This window comes from Berghia stephanieae, chromosome 15, assembly GCF_034508935.2.
Source record: "Berghia stephanieae isolate SIO BIC M18660-M18661 chromosome 15, UCSD_Bste_1.3, whole genome shotgun sequence".
Classification (NCBI taxonomy): Eukaryota; Metazoa; Mollusca; class Gastropoda; order Nudibranchia; family Aeolidiidae; genus Berghia; species Berghia stephanieae.
The window spans coordinates 6,454,838-6,457,337 of record NC_088374.1 but is presented as its reverse complement, the minus strand read 5'-3'; positions in this window follow the sequence as shown (position 1 = coordinate 6,457,337).

Sequence of the window (2,500 nt, the reverse complement as noted above, 5' to 3'; positions counted from 1 at the left end):
TCTGGGTGGGGTTCCTGACCTCCATAGTGGGCAGGGCGGTGCATACTGTGTCCTCTATCCCCTTAAATCTGTTTCCCAACATACTTCTGGGTGGGGATCCTGACCTCCATAGTGGGCAGGGCGGTGCATACTGTGTCCTCTATCCCCTTAAATCTGTTTCCCAACATACTTCTGGGTGGGGATCCTGACCTCCCATAGTGGACAGGGCGGTGCATACTGTGTCCTCTATCCCCTTAAATCTGTTTCCAACATACTTCTGGGTGGGGATCCTGACCTCCCATAGTGGGCAGGGCGGTGCATACTGTGTCCTCTATCCCTTAAATCTGTTTCCCAACATACTTCTGGGTGGGGTTCCTGACCTCCCATAGTGGGCAGGGCGGTGCATACTGTGTCCTCTATCCCCTTAAATCTGTTTCCCAACATACTTCTGGGTGGGGATCCTGACCTCCCATAGTGGGCAGGGCGGTGCATACTGTGTCCTCTATCCCCTTAAATCTGTTTCCCAACATACTTCTGGGTGGGGATCCTGACCTCCCATAGTGGGCAGGGCGGTGCATACTGTGTCCTCTATCCCCTTAAATCTGTTTCCCAACATACTTCTGGGTGGGGATCCTGACCTCCCATAGTGGGCAGGGCGGTGCATACTGTGTCCTCTATCCCCTTAAATCTGTTTCCCAACATACTTCTGGGTGGGGATCCTGACCTCCCATAGTGGGCAGGGCGGTGCATACTGTGTCCTCTATCCCCTTAAATTGTTTCCCAACATACTTCTGGGTGGGGATCCTGACCTCCCATAGTGGGCAGGGCGGTGCATACTGTGTCCTCTATCCCCTTAAATCTGTTTCCCAACATACTTCTGGGTGGGGATCCTGACCTCCCATAGTGGGCAGGGCGGTGCATACTGTGTCCTCTATCCCCTTAAATCTGTTTCTCCAACATACTTCTGGGTGGGGATCCTGACCTCCCATAGTGGGCAGGGCGGTGCATACTGTGTCCTCTATCCCCTTAAATCTGTTTCCCAACATACTTCTGGGTGGGGATCCTGACCTCCCATAGTGGGCAGGGCGGTGCATACTGTGTCCTCTATCCCCTTAAATCTGTTTCCCAACATACTTCTGGGTGGGGATCCTGACCTCCCATAGTGGGCAGGGCGGTGCATACTGTGTCCTCTATCCCCTTAAATCTGTTTCCCAACATACTTCTGGGTGGGGATCCTGACCTCCCATAGTGGGCAGGGCGGTGCATACTGTGTCCTCTATCCCTTAAATCTGTTTCCCAACATACTTCTGGGTGGGGATCCTGACCTCCCATAGTGGGCAGGGCGGTGCATACTGTGTCCTCTATCCCCTTAAATCTGTTTCCCAACATACTTCTGGGTGGGGATCCTGACCTCCCATAGTGGGCAGGGCGGTGCATACTGTGTCCTCTATCCCCTTAAATCTGTTTCCCAACATACTTCTGGGTGGGGATCCTGACCTCCCATAGTGGGCAGGGCGGTGCATACTGTGTCCTCTATCCCCTTAAATCTGTTTCCCAACATACTTCTGGGTGGGGTTCCTGACCTCCCATAGTGGGCAGGGCGGTGCATACTGTGTCCTCTATCCCCTTAAATCTGTTTCCCAACATACTTCTGGGTGGGGATCCTGACCTCCCATAGTGGGCAGGGCGGTGCATACTGTGTCCTCTATCCCCTTAAATCTGTTTCCCAACATACTTCTGGGTGGGGTCCTGACCTCCCATAGTGGCAGGGCGGTGCATACTGTGTCCTCTATCCCCTTAAATCTGTTTCCCAACATACTTCTGGGTGGGGATCCTGACCTCCCATAGTGGGCAGGGCGGTGCATACTGTGTCCTCTATCCCTTAAATCTGTTTCCCAACATACTTCTGGGTGGGGATCCTGACCTCCCATAGTGGGCAGGGCGGTGCATACTGTGTCCTCTATCCCTTAAATCTGTTTCCAACATACTTCTGGGTGGGGATCCTGACCTCCCATAGTGGGCAGGGCGGTGCATACTGTGTCCTCTATCCCCTTAAATCTGTTTCCCAACATACTTCTGGGTGGGGATCCTGACCTCCCATAGTGGGCAGGGCGGTGCATACTGTGTCCTCTATCCCCTTAAATCTGTTTCCCAACATACTTCTGGGTGGGGATCCTGACCTCCCATAGTGGGCAGGGCGGTGCATACTGTGTCCTCTATCCCCTTAAATCTGTTTCCCAACATACTTCTGGGTGGGGTTCCTGACCTCCCATAGTGGGCAGGGCGGTGCATACTGTGTCCTCTATCCCCTTAAATCTGTTTCCCAACATACTTCTGGGTGGGGATCCTGACCTCCCATAGTGGGCAGGGCGGTGCATACTGTGTCCTCTATCCCCTTAAATCTGTTTCCCAACATACTTCTGGGTGGGGATCCTGACCTCCCATAGTGGGCAGGGCGGTGCATACTGTGTCCTCTATCCCCTTAAATCTGTTTCCCAACATACTTCTGGGTGGGGATCCT